General features: G+C 40.4%; 1 long non-coding RNA gene across 1 annotated transcript in view; it reads right to left on the bottom strand.

The window, feature by feature from the left end:
* The window catches only part of LOC108302902, a 26921-nt gene extending 21880 nt beyond the window's left edge, over positions 1 to 5041 (bottom strand). The window contains exon 1 of the long non-coding RNA XR_005199859.1: positions 4355 to 5041. This is a non-coding gene — a long non-coding RNA (uncharacterized LOC108302902). The remainder of the gene's footprint in view (positions 1 to 4354) is intronic.
* Positions 5042 to 18070: the final 13029 nt, after the last annotated feature.

Below are 18070 nucleotides of genomic sequence, written 5' to 3'. Positions count from 1 at the left end.
GCTGGGATTACAGGCTTGAGCCACCGCGCCCGGCCCTACCCAACTCCTGTTCTCAGGGAGCTCATAGTCTGATGGGGGGGCCACAGACACTCCTCTGACCACCCAAAATGAATGTCCAGTTGAATCTGTAGGAGTGGAAAGTGTCACATAGGTCTTGATCTGGTCAGTGAAGTCCAGGAAGGCTCCCTGGAGGAGGTGATGACTGAGCCCTGAAAGATAAGTCATATCCCAGGCAGGGAAGAGTTTGTACAAAGGCCCAGTGGGAGGTTGGAGCATGCCAGGTACAGGGGATAGAGGAAGGCCATCAGGGCTGGGGCTGTGGCATAGGTGTGACAAGACCATGGCCGGCCTCAGTGGCCGGATTTTCGTGTTGAGAAAATCAGAGAATGGGCCCTACAGAGAAGGGCTGATGCGAATGGAAAACGACACCATGTTCGCCATGTTGCCCAGGCTGCCCTCGAACTCCTGAGCTCAAGCGATCCACCCTCCTTGTCTTTCCAAAGTGCTGGGATTACAGGTGTTGGCCAGCACGCCCAGCCTGAGATCCCATATTTTATCAAATCTGAGGCATGCGTTCCCTCCGCTAGCGTCTCTGAAGTCAAGGTGCAGCCTACAGGCAGTGTAATTGCCTGGCGGGGTTTAATTGACAGGCTTTTCCCTTTCCTGCTGGCATATTTAATGACAGCGTGTGCCTTTTGAATTTTTGAACTGTTTAGATTTTTGCCATTTAGGTATTACTGTTGAAAAGAAAGGCCGGGCACAGTGGCTCATGCCTGTGATCCCAGCATTTTGGGATGCCAAGGTGGGTGGATCACCTGAAGTCCAGAGTTTGAGACCAGCCTGGCCAAGATGGTGAAACTCCATCTCCACTAAAACTACAAAAATTGGCCACACGTGGTGGCGTGCGCCTGTAATGCCAGCTACTTGGGAGGCTGAGACAGGAGAATCGCTTGAACCCGGGAGGTGGAGGTTGCAGTGAGCCGAGATTGTGCCATTGCACTCGAGCCTGGGCAACAAAGAGTGAAACTCCATCAAAAATAAAAAAAGAAAGAAAGAAAGAGAGAGAGAGAGAGAGAGGGAGGGAGGGAGGGAAAGAGGGAAACAGAGAAAGGGGAAAGGTGGTCTGGCACGGTGGCTCATGCCTGTAATCCCAGCACTTTGAAAGGCTGAGGTGGGAGGACTGCTGAAGCCCAGGAGTTCAAGACCAGCCTGGGCAATGGTGAAACCCCATCTCCAAAAAAAAAAAAAAAATACAAAAAAATTAGTTGGGCGTGGTGGCATGTGCCCATAGTCCAAGTGAAATGGGAGCTGAGGTGGGAGGATCACCTGAGCCTAAAAATGGGCCGGGCGCGGTGGCTCACGCATGTAATCCCAGCACTTTGGGAGGCCGAGGCAGATCTCCGACTCCTGAGGTCAGGAGTTTGAGACCAGCTTTGCCATCATGGTGAAACCCCGTCTCTACTCAAAATACAAAAATTAGCCAGGCGTGGTGGCAGGCGCCTGTAATCCCAGCTACTCAGGAGGCTGAGGCAGGAGAATCACTTGAACCCCAGGAGGCGGAGGTTGCTGTAAGCTGAAATTGTGCCACTGCACTCCAGCCTGGGCGAGAGCGAGACTCCATCTCAAAAAACAAAGGAAAAAAGAAAAGAAAAAAAAAAAAGAAAAAAAAAAAGAGAGATGATTTAGCAGCCTTGGACACGTATCAGCTTCTCTCCAGCGTGCAAATCCCACCCACCTCCCTCCCTGCGGGTCTTTTCTCCTTAGCACTGAGTAGTTCTTCTTCATTAGAGACTGCTTCCCCCACGGCACTGTCAGTTTCTCCCACTGGACTCCCGGTTCCCCAGGGGTTGAGCACTGCTGTCTTCCCAGAGCCCAGAACAGTGTCTGGCACCCAGTAGGTGCTCAGTAAATTGCAGGTTGAAACATAGGAAGTTGCCAAGCTTGGCCGTTTGGCGCCCCCGTGTGGCTGCCGCTGACCCCCGCGTGTCCGTCCGCTCCCCACAGGCCGGGAAGCTGGAGCCGCGGCTGGTGCTGGACCAGCTTCGCTGCAACGGCGTCCTGGAGGGCATCCGCATCTGCCGCCAGGGCTTCCCCAACCGCATCCTCTTCCAGGAGTTCCGGCAGCGGTGAGCCCGAGCGGGGGGGCTGGGCGGGGAGTGGGTTTGGAAGCCAACACACGCCTGCATTCGGGTCTCCAACCTCTCTTGCTCCTTCTGAGCCAGGGAGGTTGAGACAGATTACACACTTTGCTGAACCTCAGTTTACTCATCTGTGGTATGGGAGAACACGACTCCATTTGATGCATTTCTGAGAGAAAGCGCACAGAGCTCTATGGGCATCTGGGGTGCATTGCTGCTGCCATTTAGGGCAGTAGTCCCCAGATGATGAATGTGAAATCTCTGCATGGTGTCGCACATCTGCACATCTTTAAACGTGAAGTAGAAGTCCAGGCGCGGTGGCTCCTGTCTGTAATCCCAGCACTTTGGGAGGCCGAGGCGGGTGGATCACCTGAGGTCACGAGTTCGAGACCAGCCTGGCCAACATGGTGAAACCTCGTCTTTAATAAAAATATAAAAAATTAGCCAGGTGTGGTGGTGGGCTTCTGTAATCCCAGCTACTTGGGAGGCCGAGGCAGAAGAATCACTTGAACTTGGGAGGCGGAGGTTGCCGTGAGCCAAGATTGAGTCATGGCACTCCAGCCTGGGTGACAGACTGAGACTCTGTCTCAAAAAAAAAAAAAAAAAGAAAAGAAAAGAAAAAAGAAAAGTACCTAGTTCAAATTGAAAGGCCTATGAATATATACCACATTTGAAGAGCCACAGTGGAAAAAAACAAATGTAAAATATGTAATTAATAGTGTATTGGTTACATGCTAAAATAATATTTTAGATGTATTAAATAAAATTTTGTCAACTCATAATTTTCTACCTTTTAAAATATGGTTACTAGAAAACTGTAAATCATATATATATACATATATACATCTTGCATTGTATTTCAACTTTACAGTATGCTACAAATAGCACATTCTAAAGTCATAGTATCAGGCAGAAATTTCAATGTGGGTAGTAAAAAATGGTTAAATGACACCTGAAATTTTCATGTAGATTGAGGGTATACAAATCACTGGGAAAACAAAGATCTGAGAAAGATTTTATTAATTTTTTGGATCAATTTTGGAGAATCACTGATGTGTTAAGTGCCAAAGACCCACCATCTCTCCTCAGAGTGGGGAGAGGGTAGGAAGTGCCTATACCTTAATTCAGGCCTGTTGAGGGGCATCAGCTGGACCACCGTGAGAGCCTGCCAAGAGGCCAGACATGGCCTATGGGAGCAAAATACAAGGGTGTGACTAGGGAAGTAATGTGCTTTGCACCGGCATTCCCACTCAAATCCCATATTGAATCGTAATCCCCAGTGTTGGAGGTGGGGCCCGGTGGGAGATGACTGGATCATGGGGGTGGATTTCTCATGAACGGTTTAGTGCCATACCCTTGGTACTGTCGTCGCAACAGTGAGTGATTCTCCCCAGGCCTGCTCGTTTGAAAGTGTGTGACATCTCCCCTCTCTCTCTCTTGCTCCTGGCTTCACCACGTGATGTGTCTGCCTCCCCTTCACCTTCCTCCATGATTTTAAACTTCCTGAGGCCTCCCTAAAAGCAGTTGTCGCTATGCTTCCTGCACAGCCCATACAACCATGAGCCAATTAAACCTCTGATTTTTTTGTTGTTGTTTTTGAGAGGGAGTCTCGCTCTATCACCCAGGCTGGAGTGCAGTGGTGTGATCTCAGTTCACTGCAACCTTTGTCTCCCAGGTTCAAGTGATTCTCCTGCCTCAGTCTCAGGAATAGTTGGGACTACAGGCAGGCACCACCATGCCTGGCTAATTTTTTTGTATTTTTAGTAGAAATGGACTAGGCTGGCTAGGCTGGTCTCAAACTCTGAACTCAGGTGATCCGCCTGCCTCAGCCTCCCAAAGTGCTGGGATTACAGTTGTGAGCCACTGCCACCAGTCTAAAGCTCTGCTCTTTATAAATTACCCAGTCCCAGATATTTCTTTACAACAATGTGGGAATGGCCTAATACAGGGAGTAACTGCCTTTTCAAACTTTGTCGGAGTGCAGGATGCTTCTTCCTCCAGGGCAGGTGTGGACTTTTGGTGTTCTTTACAGCTATGTGTGTGGTTTAGCTTCTCAAAGAGGGCCAATTAGAGGGTAACAGGATGATAATAGGTAGAAATTGGAGGTGAGCTACTGAATGCTTAGTGAAAAAGATTCTGGGACTTCAAGATGAGTGACCCTCAGTGATGGGGGAGGAGAGGAAAGGGTACATGTAGACAGGCCATTTGACACTCACAGTCCTGGTGAGGCTGTCCCTTTTTCCCCAACACCTTCCTTAGCAAAAACTACAGGAAGAAAGAGAGAGAGAGACCTTCTTTGCAAATCTTTGAACCCAAACATGTCTGCAAACATAACCTATAAATGTTAGGTTAAAAACATCAGCTATTTTCAGATGATCTCCTCTGATCCTTATTTTGTCCCTTGCCCCTTCCTAATACTCATTAAGTTATTCATCAGATCTTGAGTAAGGCTGTGCTCAGTAATGGGAATTCCAAGAATGTCAAAGTTGGAGAAGGCCTTAGGAGTCCTCTTCTCTTTCCATCCACAGTTATCCATAGATTTTTGAGCTCTTACTATGTGTCACGCACTACAGTAGGCCACAGGGACAAGAGGTTATATTTGGTGAGAAATCACATCTCCAGTGTAGCCCCATTCTACCTTGAGGAAATTCTCATATTAAAAAGATTTTGTTTGTATCTACTCATAGAATTATAAAACAGCCTGTGCGTCTGGAGGAAGTGAGCTTAGAATGGTTGGAGCACAGTATGGGAGATAACATCCTGAACACCCCAATCTAGACAGCTTTGACTGTTACAAAAGTTCATTTGTCCAGTTTTTCAAATATTCCAGGTGAGGTGAAGTTTTTACTTTTACAAAATGTTCCTATTTTTCTCCAGTATATTCTTTAAAAAAAAAAAAATTTTTTTTCGAGATGGAGTTTGACTCTTGTCGCCCAGGCTGGAGTGCAACGGCATGATCTCAGCTCACTGCAACCTCTGCCTCCTGGGTTTAAGTGATTCTTCTGCCTCAGTCTCCCAAGTAGCTGGGATTATAAGCATGCACCACCACGCCTGGCTAATTTTTTTTGTATTTTTAGTAAATACAGGGTTTCACCATGTTGGCCAGGCTGGTCTCAAACTCCTGACCTCAAGTGATCTGCTAGCCTCGGCCTCCCAAAGTGCTGGGATTTACAGGCATGAGCCGCTGCTCCTGGTCATAACACTTTTCATTAAAGATTACCTTTTCTGATATTTATCATGGCTTTCATTAGTTTCCATGACCATCTTTTTTTTGTTCTTTATTTTCATTCTGTGTCATATATTTTAAGTATTTCTCATAAGGCTGCATACAGTTTTATCAGCCTTACAATCTTGTCTTTCAGTTGAAACATTTAGTTCACAAACATTTAATATAACAACTGAAATATTCAACCATTTAACTACTATTTCTTCCATTTTTTCTAAGTTCTTTTCTCACCAATTATATTTTATTATTTCATTTCCTTCACTATTAACTTGAAAGTGCAGGACAGTTGTCCAGATGGGCTTGGGCCAATACAGCTCTCTCCTTTCTCTTCCTTGTAGTTGTCAAGAATAACTGTAGAATGATGCAGCATCCTGAGACATGGGGCGCCTGGCCAGAAGAGCCTGGGCTCTGTTTCAGTCTCCCCAGAGAAACAGGCTGTCTTTCAGTGCTTTGGCACTAAATCAGTGAAACACGATGCCCCAGGGTGGGCTTCTTTCCAGGTTCCCTCAGGGGTGCTGCAAGTTAGACACACACAGATAAGACTCCATCAGTCCAAAGCAGTTTTCCTGATCTGGGGGACTGGCTTATGAAGAGTCCTAGGCTACTGTTGTCCTTTCTGCCTATGGGTAAGTAATAAACCACTTCATGAAACTCGGGTATGAGTGTGTTCTGTCTCGCCAGACTCAGGTAAGGTGATGAGTGCAGAGTGAATCTGCTTCACAGGTAGTTTTACATTTTTTACTACTCTTTTTATAGCTGTAATAATGATTACATCAATCACACCTGACATATGAAGTCTAATAGTATTTAACTTCTTCCAAGATAATGAAGAAACTATATCTTGCTAGCCACAATATTTTCTTAGACAGAAAGAATAAAAATAACCTGAGAATTTGTTAAAAATGAAAATTAACTAACGCATGCTGGACTTAGTTGACAGGTGCCACAAACCACTTTAGCACACATTTACCTACGTTACAAACCTGCACATCCTGCACATGTACCCCAGAACTAAAAATAAAAATTTAACAATTTTTAAAAGGAGGTAAAAAAGACTACATATTAAGTAAAGTGTACACTACTTGAGTGACAGATGCTCCAAAATCTCAGAATTCACTACCTAAGAACTTATCCACATAACCAACAACCACCTCTACCCTCAAAACTATTGAAATTTTTAAAAGAAATTTTAAAAATGCAAAGTCACCATCCCCACCCCAGACCAATTAATCAGAATTTGCAATTTAACAAGATCCCAAATGATTAATATATGAAAACATTTGAAAAATACTGCCTTAGAACACTTTAAATTTTTTTATGATTTATATTTCATTTTCATGTATTTTAATTTTATTTACATTTTAACCCATGATATTGTTTAAATAATCAATATTCATTTATATTTACCAATGTACACTTTTTATTTAAACCAATTCCTTTCTGCATTTCTGACCTTGCTGTTGTGTTTGTGCCCATTGTTTCTAGGCCTTTTCAACGGACAAAGATGGCTGAATTTTGTTTTTATATGTATATGTGTCCATTGAGAGACAGAAAGAGAGAGAGAGGGAGAGCGAGCTACATAAGATCATTTGAAACAGTTCAATTCTGTATGAGTGTTAACAAGTGGATACAATTAAGTTCACTTCTTTCATTTTACAATAACTTTTAAAGTTTCTTTTGTATTTGTAAAATTTTGTTTCATAATTATATGAAATACCCAATTCTTACATCAAATATGCAAAACAATGAATATTGCGTTATATCTAGATTCTACATCTCCTACACACACATATTTCCTCCCTTCCTATAGCAAACTCAAAAATTTTGTTATTCCATTTTCCTTAATAAAAGCAAACATGTACAGATAATGGCATAATCTCTCAACCTCCCTTTTCCAGATACATCATGAGAAACTTTCATGTTTTCTCCACCTTTTTTTCGTCATTTAAAAATATATCCTGTAGCTCATTTTATGGCTGAGATTTTCTCCATTTCTTTTGACAGCTAAACAGGACTCCAATATGTATTAGTAATAATTATTTCATTAAAAGTATTAAGATAAATTTTGTAACATTATTCTACAAAATAAGTCAATTTCCTTAAGGAATTAGCAAAAGGGCAAAGTGTGCAGTCTCAAACCCTGGGCCTCCACGAATCCCAACCACACACATACACAAATCAAAAAACAAGCAGAAACTTTCAGAACCAACAGTTTCAGAACTCTGGAAAACAATCAAAGGCTTACAGCAACCTAGTGAACATGAAGTAAAGGAAAAGCTAATTTATACATGGTTAAAAAGCTTTCTGGCATTTTGCTTGCTCATTCCGCAGCCTCTCCTGGTTCAGCAATACTCTTAAAGAAGGAAGCCTACATTCCCAGTGTGGGATCCTGGTCCCTAATATCAGAGGAAGCATAGAAGACCTTATATGCAAATTATCATTCAGGTCTGTTCTAACCTGACAGGGTGATCTGAAAGAGTCATGCAAGGTGCTTATCTTAGTTTGCCTAACTGGAAAATCACCAAGGCCAGATAAATAGTGGGCATTATTTGAAAACATTGCAAAGTGGATGAGCAACCGCTGACATCTATGGCAAGAGATTAAACTTAAGACATACAACAGACAGACCAAGACTTAAGAGAGAAACCTAGGAAGAGAGTTTCTTCACAATCAAAAGTGCCCATATTTATGGGGGCATTTAGAAAGTCATATATATGGCAAGGGCAAGAAGCATGCATAAAAAAGACCTCAAATATCTTAAATTTTACCTTGGGTGAAACTCTTGTCTCGGTGAAAATTGGGCTAAGTGTTCAAGAAGGGGAGGGTCCTAGAAAAGAGCCAGTCTGCAAAGCCTGAAAGAGGTACTTCTTTGCCCCCTGACACTGGCCCAACAGCTGATGTTCAAGAAAGTCTCTGTTAAGCACAAGATAAAAAATCACACACACTAAAGAACTACAATGACAAGCAATATAGTCTCTGCCAACATAGTTTGGGAAAGTCACTAGACAATGGACTACTACAACCCTCAACAATAGAAAGAAAATGCAAACCCCAACAAAGGGTGAGCATCTGATTTCCAGGATTATCATATTCAAATGTCCAGTTTTCAACAACAAAAATCACAAGATATACAAAGAAACAGGAAAGTACGGCCCACTCAAAGAAAAATAAATAAATAAATCATCAGAAACTGTCCATGAAAAAGNAAATCTGATTTTAAGAGTTGCCACATTATACTGTTTTAAATGTCCAGTTTTCAACAAAAACCACAAGACACAGAAAGAAACAGAAAAGTATAGCCTACTTAAAGGAACAAAATCAATAGATGCTATCCCTGAGAAAGCCCAGATATTTAACTTACTAGACAAAGACTTTGAAACAATTGTCTTAAATATGATGAAAGATATGAATCTACACATCCAAGAAGCCCAACAAATCCCAACTAAGATAAACTCAGAGACCCACGTTGAGGCACATTATAATCAAACTCTCAAAAAACGAAAAATCTTGAAAGCAGCAAGATGAAGCAACTCCTCTTGTACAAGAGAGTCTCAGAATTAACAGCCAATTCCCCCATCAGAAACTATGGTAACCAAAAGCATGTGGAATGGCATATTTAGAGTGCTAAATGAAAAAGGCTGACAACCAAAATTTCTATATCAGGCAAAAATGAGGGAGAAATTAAGCCATTCCAAGGTAAACAAAAACCAAGGGAGTCTGTTACCACTAGACATGTCTTGAAAGAAATACTAACATAGACCTTCAGGTTGAAATGAAAAGATACTGGTAACTGAAAACTGTGTGAAGAGACAAAGGGCTCTGATAAATGTAACTACATGAATGTAAAAGCCAACACTATAGTATTCTTAATTTATAACTCTACTTTTTGTGTCCTACAGCAGCATTCCCAAACCTTTTTGGCGCCAGGGACTGGTTTTGTGGAAGGCAATTTTTCCATGAACCAGGGGTGCGGATGATTTGGGGATGAAACTGCTCCAGCCCAGATCATCAGGCATTTGTTGGATTCTCATAAGGAGCCTACAACCTAAACTCCTTGCATGCCCAGTTCACAATATGGTGCACACTCATAAGAATCTAATGGCACCACTGATCTGACAGGAGGTAGAGCTCAGGTGGTAATGCTTACTCATATCACTCACCTCTTGCTGTGTGGCCCAATTCCAAATGGGCCATGGACAGTACCAGGGGTTGGAGATTCTCATCCTACATTATTTAAAAAATAAAAACATAAAAATAATTCTAGATCTATGCTACTGGGCATAAAATGTATAACGATATAATCTGTCACAACAGCAACATAAAGAGAACAAAGTTTTTGTATGCTATTGAAACTGATGTCAATTCAAACTAGACTTTTATAAATTTATTATGATAAATATAATCCCCATTGCAGTCAGCAAGACAGTATTCAAAAAAATAAAAGAAACTGAGAAAGGAAGCAAAAAAATTCACTTAAAAATATCAACTAAATGCAAAGGAAAACAATAATAGAGGAAATGAGGAACACAAAAAAGGAACTGTCCATACAGAAGACAGGTATCAAACAGGCAGAAGTCCTTCTTTAACAAAACTTACAATTGTAAATGGATTAAAACTCATTAATGAAAAGGCAGTGGTTGACAGAATGTAGTTTAAAAAAATTATGCAATTATATTCTGTCTATAGGAGACCCACTTTAAATCTAGAGGCACAAATAGGTTAAAGTAAAAGGAAGGAAATGGTAATCAAAAGAGACCTGGGGTAGCTATACTAGTACCAGGCAAAATTGACTTTATGTCAAAAACAATTACAAAAAATAAATAAAGACATTATACATTGATAAAAAGTAAATTCATCAAGAAATTACAAAAATTATAAACATCTATACACCAAACAACATAGCTTCAAAATATATAAAGCAAACACTGACAGAATTGAATGGAAAAAGTTTTACAATAATAGTTGGACGCTCCAATACACCACTTGTATTAATGAGAACATCTAAACAGATTAGCACTAAAGAAGTAGAGTACTGGAGTAACACTATAAATCCATTAAACCTAACATACATAAAACGCTCCACTCATCAACAGCAGAACGCACATTCTTCTTGAGTTCATATAAAACACTGTCCAGAACAGACTATGCTGGGTAAAATAACTCTTAATAAATTTAATAAAATCAGAACCATACAAAGTATCTTCTTTGACCACAATTTAATGAAATTAAAAGTCAATGTAATGAATATGGAAAATTAAAACTGTGTGAAAATTAACACATCCCTATAAAACCAGTGGAGGAAGGAAAAAAGTCAAAAGGTAAACCAGGAAATACTTAGAAAATAATGAAGATGAAAACATACACACACATTCACACACAATAACAAAACATACAGGATGAAGCAAAGACAATACTCAGAGGGAAACTTACAACTGTATATACCCATATAAAGAGAAAAATCTCCAACCATTAACCTAACTTTATACTTTGAAGAAACAGGAAAAAACTAGAAGAAAGGGGGAAAGAATGAAGATCAGAGTAGAGATAAATGAAATAGGGAATAAAAAAACAATGAAGTCAACAAAACCAAAAGTTTATTTGAAAAATGAAATTATAAGCCTTTAGTTAAGACTGAAAAAAAGGGAAGTAGTAAATAACTAAAATTAGAAATAAGAGTAGAAACATTTGTACCAACCTTGCAAAAATGAAAAGGATTATCCCACAGCTTACCAAAAAAAGGATTATAATAATTTGAATAATTATACACTCATAAGTTAAATAACATAGATGAAAAGAACCAATTCCTAGAAACACAAATTACCTAAAACAACTCGAGAAGAAATGCATAATCCCAACAGACCTGTAGTAAGAAATTGAATCAGTAATTAAAACACTCCCGGTGGGGAGGGGAAGCATAGGACCAGATGAATTTGCTGGTCAATTCTATAAATAAATAAATAAGAACTGAAAATAATCCTTCCCAAATGCCTCCACAAAATAGGAGGTACCAATTCTTAACTCATTCTAAGAGGTAAGCATTGCCCTCTCAAAGATGCCCACTTTCACTGCTGTTATTCAATATCGCACATAAATTCTAGCCAGAACAAGTAGATGTAAAAAAGATATAAAGGCTGTTATAGTTTAGATACTTGTATCCTTCAAATCTCATGTTGAAATATTATTTCCAGTGTTGGAGGTGGGGCTGGTGGGAGGTGTTTGTGTCATGGAGGCAGATCCTTCATGAAAGGCTTGGTGCTCTCCTAATACATTCACATGAGATCTGGTTGTTAAAAAGAGTCAGGGGACTTCCCCATCTCTTGCTCCCTTTCTTGTCGTATGACATATCTGCTTCTCCTTTACTTTCCACCATGATTGTAAGCTTCTTGAGGCCTTCACTAGAATCAGATGCTGGTACTATATTTCCTATACAGCCTATAGAACCATGGTTCAAATAAGCCTATTTTCTTTATAAATTACCCAGTATCAACTATTCCCTTATAGCAACACAAGACTTACTATGCAGAAAATTGGTACCAAGGAGTGGGGCATTGTGATAAAACCTGAAAATATGGAAGCAGCTCTAAAACTGGGTGGTAGGCACAGGTTAGAATAGTTTGGAGGGCTCAGATGACGGGAAGACAAATTCGGTACTTCTTAAAATCTGTTTAAATGATTGTGACCATAATGCTGATAGAAATATGGAGAGTGAAGCCTGGGCTGATAAAGTCTCAGGTGAAAAAGAGGAACTTACTTGCAACTGGAGCAAAGATTACTCTTGTTGTCCCCTAGCAATGAACATTGTCTATGTCCTATGACTTTGCGGAAGGCTTAACTTGAGTATGACTTAGGGTACCTGGGGGAAGAAATTTCTAAGCAGCAAAGCATGAAAGATTTGGTGTGCCAGCTTCTCATGGCCAATGATCAGATATGGGAGTACAGAAAAAACTAAAGTTAGCACTTATAATTAAAAAAGGAGTAGAGGGTAACAATTTGGGTAATCTACAACCTGGCCATGTGGTAGAGAAGGAAAGAGCATTTGCAGATAAGGAATTTGAGCAGGCAAGCATTGCTAGAGATATTAGCATCAATAAATGGGAACCATGTCCTAATAGCCAAGACAATTTTTAAAAAGGTCTCAAGGTATTTCAGAAATATCTGAGGTGGGCCTTCGCATCACAGGCCCAGAAGCCTAGGAACAAAGAATAGTTTCAGGGGCCAGGCCCAGGGTCCTGTTGCTCTGTGCCACTTTGTGGAGATGTTCCCTGAAATCTGGTGGTTCTAGCTACATCCAAAGCTCAAAGGGCCCCATGTACAGCTCAAGACGCCATTCTGAAAGGTGCAAGCCATAAGTCTTGGAAGCATCCACATAGTGTTAAGTCTGTAGGTGTGCAGAATGCAAGAGTGGAGGTTTGGCAGCTTCCACGTAGATCTCAGAGGATATATCAGAAAGCCTAGGTGCCTGGGCAGAAGCCTACTACAGGGGCAGAGGCTCCATAGGAAACCTCTACTAGGACACTGCCAAGGGGAAATGTAAAGTTGGAGACTCCACACAGAGTCCTCACTCGGACACTGCCTAGTGGAGCTATAGGAGCTGGTCCACTGCCCTCCAGACCCCAGAGTGGTAGAGTAACCAGCAGTGTGCACCTTTAACTTGAAAAGCTGCAAGTATTAAACTCCAACTCATGAGTGCAGCCACATAAGCGGCACCCAGCAAACCCAAAGGGGTAGAGCCATCTAAAGCCTTGGAGACCTACCCCTTGAACTAGTGTGCCCAGGATGTGAGACATGAAGTCAAGAGTTATTTTGGAGGTTTTAGGTTTAACATCTTCCCTGCTGGGTTTTGGACTTGCTGGCTAAGTCTGTTGCCCTTTTCTTTTGGCCAATCTCCTTCAGAATGGGAATGTTTACTCAATGCCTGTACCACCATTGCGTAACATCTTGGAAGTAAATAACTTGTTTTTGATATTACAGACTCGTAAGTGGAAGGAACTTGCCTTGAATCTCAGATGAGACTTTTGACTTTTGAGTTGATGGCAGAATGAGTTTAAGACTTTTGGGGACTATTGGGAAGGAATGATTTTATTTTGCAATGTGAGGAAGACATGGGTTTTGGGGAGCCAGGGGCAGAATTTTATAGTTTGGATATTTAGATTTCAACTCCAAATCTCATGTTGAAATTTGATCTCTAATGTTGGAGGTGGAACCTAGTGGAAGGTGTTTGGGTCATGGGAGCAGACCCCTCACAAATGTCTTGGTGTTCTCCCCACAGTAATGATTTCATAAAAGATCTGGTTGCTAGGAAGAGTCTGGGGCATCCTCCCTCTTTCTTGCTCCCTCTCTTACCATGACACATCTGCTATCCTTTTGCCTTCCACAATTACTGTAAGCTTTCTGATGTCCTCAACAGTAGCAGATATTGGTATCATGCTTCTTGTACAGTCTGTAGAGCCATGAGCCAAATAAACCTCTTCTCTTTAGAAAGTACCCAGCCTGAGGTAATTCTTCCTAGTAATGCAAAACAGACTACTACAAAGGCATCTCAATTTGAAAGGAGGAAGTAAAGCTATCTCTCTTTGCCTATAACATAATCCTATGTATTGAAAGTCCCAATGAATCCACAAGACAGATGCTAGAGTTAAGCAAAGTTGCAAGTTATAAGATCAATAAATAAAAATCAGTTGTTTCTACACACTAGTGATAATCAAAAAAGGAAATTAAGAAAGCAATTTCATTTACAATAGCTTCTAAAATACAAGGAATAATAAGAATAAATTTAACCACAGGTATGAAAGACTATACACAATAAACTATAAAATATCATTTAAAATAAAATTAACATAAATCAATGGAAAGACATTCCATGATCACGGATTGAAGAACTCAATATGGTTAAGATGACATTGTTACCCAAAAGACCTGTGGATTCAATGCAATCCTTATCAAAATTGCTACAGTATTTTCGTAGAAATGAAAGGCTAATCTTAAAATTCATTTGGAATTGGAATGGGGACCCTCACAGCCAAAATAATACACACACACACACACACACACACACACACACACACACACACACAGTCACAATCTCCAATTTCAAAACTTACTACAAAGCTCCAGTAATCAAAATAGTGTAGTGCTGGCATAAGGCTAAACATACAGACCAATGGAACAGAACTGAGGTCTAGAAGTAAACCCACAAACTTATGGCCAATTGATTTTCCTCAAAGGTGCCAAGTTTATTCAATAAGGGAAAGAAAATCTGTTCAACATACAGTGCTGAGACATACAGTAGGTTTCCAGATACAAAATAATGAAGTTGGAGCCTCATTTCACACACAATTAGGATGACTATTAGGGAAAGAAAAAGAAAAGATCAAGTGTTGATGAGAATGTGGAGAAATTGCTGATGGGAATGTAAAATGGTGTACTTATTACAGAAAAGTTTAGCGGTTCTTCCAAAAGTTAAACAGAGTTACCACGTGATCCAGCAATTCCAACATATAAAACCAGAAGAACTGAAAATAGAGACGCAAATACTGGTACTACAATGTTCATTTAAGCATTTATTCACAATGGCCAAAAGGTGGAAACAATCTAGTGTCTATCAATAGATAACTGCATTCACAAAATGTCATATATACTTTATTATTCAGTCATAAAAATGAACTGCTGATAAATGCTACGTGAGTGAACCTTGAAAACAGTATGCTAAGTAAAATAAGCCAGACACGCAAGAAGTAGTTTGAGTCCACCATTATGAAATATCTAAAACAGACAAATTCATAGAGACAGAAAGGTTAGATTGCTAGAAGTTGGGGAAGGGAAAGAATGAAGAGTTACTAATGAGTACAGAGTTTACATTTTGGGCAATTGAAAAGTTTTGGTAATAGTAATTGCCAACACTGTGAATAAAATTAGTATCACTGGATCATACACTTAAAATAATAAAATTTCATATTTTATGTTATGCAGATTTCATAATAAAAAATACACCAGCAAAATAAATAAATGCAGAACATAGTAAAAAATAAAAAGGAAAAGAATGCCAAAATTGCTTTAATCTTCCACTGAGGTAATAAATAGGAAATAGCCATTTTTTTTGAAAGAGTAATAAAAAGGAGCACATCTCATTAGATATTATTTAGTAATTTGAAATGTGCCACTAGACAAATATAATTTTTTAAACAAAAAGTACAGAATTAGAACTATTATAATAGTGGATTTCAAATCTATAAAACAATGAGTTGGTTAATAAATAGCATAGGCAGAAATGAACAGAAAACAAAACTAATCACATCAAAATAAATTCCTAGTAAAATAAATCTCAAAACCTAATTAAAATGAGATTAAAATATATAAATATTGGAGATTTCCATTTCTAGGAAACAAAAGATATATTTTCCCTATTCCTCCCACTAAATACAACTAAGACACCTAAACATATTATACAACAACATAGAATGCTGAACAAATAAAGCAAAGAACTTTGGAACCTAAGGAACACGGTATTCTTGGGTTTTCTTCTCCTCTTACATATACTAGGACTAACATGGCCATGACGTTTTCAAAACGAGTGGTCTTCAACTTTTTAGCATCAGGGACTGGTTTTTTAGAAGACAATTTTCCCATGGATAAGGACAGGAGGGTGGGTGGAGATGGTTTGGGATGAAACTGTTCCATCTCAAATCCTCAGGCATTAGATTCTCGTAAGGAGTCGGCAACCTAGATCTTTTGCTTGTGGGGTTCACAATAATGTTTGCGTTCCTGAGAATCTAATGCTGCTGCTGCTGATCCGACAGGAGACAGAGATCAGGCCATGACGTTCATTCAACTGCAGCTCAGCTCCTGCTGTGTGGCTCGATTTCTGACAGGCCAAGGTCCAGGACCCGTCCATCGTTAAACAGTCACTCCACTAAGACATGACACGTATGTATCTATGATGATTAATATTAGGTGTCAATTTGAAGGATGCCTAAATGGCTGGTAAAATATTATTTCTGGGTGTGTCTGTGAAGGTGTTATCAAAGGAGACTGACATTTGTGTCGGTGGACTGGAAGAGTAAGACCCACTCTCAATACGGGTGGGTACCATCCAATCAGCTGCCAGTGTGCCTAGAACAAAGCAGGTGGAGGAAGGTGGGATAAGCTTTGCCTGCTGACTTTTCTGGCTGCCTTCTTCCCCCATGCTGGATTGGCCTTTGGACTCTGTGACTTCTACCAGTGGCTTACCATGGGCTCTTGGGCTTTGGCCACAGACTGAAAGCTGCAGTTTCCCTGGTTTTGAGGATTTCGGACTTGGACAGAGGCACTATCATCTTCTATCTTCCCCAGCTTGCAGATGGCCTATCATGCAACTCCACCTTGTAATCATAGGAGTCAATTCTCCCTAATAAACTCTCTTTCATATTTCTATATCCTATTAGTTCTGTCCCTCTGGAGAACCCTGCTATAAACACACACACACACACACACACGTACAGAATCTCAAATGACAACTGTAAAATATGTAAAGTGAAAATTGATAGAACTGAAATTTTAAAAAACAGACAAATCCAGTTCTACAAGGACACATGCACACGAATGTTCGTTGCAGCACTGTTTACAATAGCAAAGACCTGGAACCAACCCAAATGCCCATCAATGATAGTCTGGACAGGGAAAATGTGGCACATATACGCCATGGAATATTATGCAGTGATCAAAAATGATGAGTTCGTGTCCTTTGTAGGGACATGGATGAACCTGGAAACCATCATTCTCAGCAAACTGACACAAGAGCAGAAGATCAAACACCACATGTTCTCACTCATAGAACAATGAGAACACATGGACACAGGGAGGGGAGCACTACACACTGGGGTCTGTTGGAGGAAATAGGGGAGGGACAGCGGGGGGTGGGGAGTTGGGGAGAAATAGCATGGGGAGAAATGCCAGATATAGGTGAAGGGGAGGAAGGCAGCAAATCACACTGCCACATGTGTACCTATGCAACAATCTTCCATGTTCTTCACATGTACCCCAAAACCTAAAATGCAATCAAAAAAATAGACAAATCCAGAAGTAGAGACTTCAACACCACTCTCTTGACAACTGATAGAACAACTAGGCAGAAATCAGTGAGGATATAGAAGAACAATACCACTGACTAACAAGATCTAATAAGCATAAAGATGGCCACTGACTGTATGAAAATGATGTTGCATCTAGATAAATATGATTACAAAAATGAGGATGGGTTTACATCTGGATAAACCCATCATAAGTTGAAATTATTAAGTTGAGGCCGGGTGCAGTGGCTCAGGTCTGTAATCCCAGCACTTTCGGAGGCTGAGGCAGGCAGATCACGAGGTCAGGAGTTCAAGACCAGCCTGGCCAGCATGGTGAAACTCCACCTCTATTTAAAAAAATAAATAAAGATTAAGTTGAAAGGCATTTTCAACTTAATGAGTTTATGCAGACGTAACTCCACTGTAAATCAAGAAGAATAAGTACGTAGAACACTCCACCCACAGCAACACAACACACGTTCTTTTTAGTGCTTATGGAACATATACTAACATAGCAATATCCCAAGGCTATGAAACAAACTTCAATTTTTTTTTTTTTTTTGAGATAGAGTCTAGTTCTGTCGACCATGCTGGAGTGCAGTGGTGCAATCTCACCACAACCTGCACCTCGCAAGTGAAAGCGATTCTCCTGCCTCACCCTC

Source organism: Cebus imitator, unplaced genomic scaffold (genome assembly GCF_001604975.1).
Source record: "Cebus imitator isolate Cc_AM_T3 unplaced genomic scaffold, Cebus_imitator-1.0 Scaffold43, whole genome shotgun sequence".
Lineage (NCBI taxonomy): Eukaryota > Metazoa > Chordata > Mammalia > Primates > Cebidae > Cebus > Cebus imitator.
Note: the sequence above shows the minus strand (reverse complement) of the source record. Positions and strands in the feature narration are given on the sequence as shown.